Genomic DNA, 1,461 nt, shown 5'->3' with positions numbered 1-1,461 from the left:
GTAACACCTCCCGGCTGGGATGCTTTTGCAGCCGCAAAAAGCTCATTTTTGGCTGCCGCGCATGCACCGTACGCCCCTGCAATCAGCAGCACGCCCGGCGCATGCAGCAGCCTGGCTGGACTCCGGCCTCCGTGCCGGTCCTGCAGCCATAAGAGAGCAGTGCCATGCCAGTGAGCCTTGCTGGGAAGGCAGAAAACCTTCGGGTTGAGCAGGAATTTGAAGCATTTTTGGCGATGGCTCTTGCTTGAAGTGCACGGTCAGCTCTAGTGCTGACTCGCTCGTCTCTCCGTGAGAAATCCTGTCAACTGGCTTTTCTTCAAGATGTGTCAGCCACAGCTCAGGCTCCTGCTCAAAATATCCACCTTGCGATGTTGGAGGAGGCCTGAAGAGTCAGACGTGTTTCCTTGGAGGATGGGTAAAACACTCGACTCCCCTGTTTTGCAGAGAAGTTGTGTGAAATTCCTCGTGTTTGATGATCACGGTGTATGAAAACACCCAAAGCAGAGCTGTGCAGCAGGAGAACAGAACTGCGCGCTGCGCCCGTCACCATAAATTCATGCGGCGGTGGTGCCGCAACCCTGCAAAGCGCTGAAGAGGTCGAGTGCCCGCTCCCGTCTCAGGCCGGCCACTTTTAGTGAAGTATGTGGTTCACCAGCACAACTCGCGCACAAACGGGAGGTGGCCGGTACTGACAGATTATTCACTTTGGGCCATCTTCAACGGCACAGAGCATTTGCAGCAGGCGTTATTTCAGAATAGCTTATTCTGCAACACTGAAATGACCAATTTTCCTTCGCGGGCGAGACCCGAAGGTACCATCCGCAGAGATGATCTTTTCAGCTCCCTTCCAGCTCTTCTCTGCAACGCTGTGATAAAACACTTTTAACAGTGCTCCGCTCCATGCTCGTTAATGCTCTGTACCCTGCAGGCTTAGTAAAACTCTGCTTCACGACAATATCTGCCGTTAAACCTTGCAGGGGGCTGCAACAAGACAACCAAACGTACAAGAGCCAGGCTTTACCGTTCTCTCTGCTTGCTCAGTAACACAAGGATTTCCTAACTGAAAGCATCGATTGCCTTCCCCAAGCCCCCTCTCCCCTTTCCAATTTGCAACCACAGCACAACCATCCCTGCAGCTGTGACAGCAACCGCACACTTGGACAAATTCCCCTTTGGAAAGTACTGAATGGAGCCGGAGCTGGTTTTATTTCTGTTGCCGTTTCAGCGCAATTTAGCAGCTGGAAATGAGGAAGAGGAAACGGTGCCACATGACCAAAGCTTTCCACAGATCACCATCGGGCATCCCTACAGCAGCATTTACATAAGCAGGAGTTATTTCGGCAAACCACAGTTCCATGATGGTTACCTGCAGGTGGCAAGCGGAGCCCCTTGGAAAATACAAGGGTAGACAACTTCTAGTGAAGCTTTCTCGGCTATCGGCAGGCATTTAGTCACACTGCT

This window comes from Pygoscelis adeliae, unplaced genomic scaffold, assembly GCF_000699105.1.
Source record: "Pygoscelis adeliae isolate BGI_AS28 unplaced genomic scaffold, ASM69910v1 Scaffold728, whole genome shotgun sequence".
NCBI classification, from domain to species: domain Eukaryota; kingdom Metazoa; phylum Chordata; class Aves; order Sphenisciformes; family Spheniscidae; genus Pygoscelis; species Pygoscelis adeliae.
This window is presented reverse-complemented; position numbering follows the sequence as displayed.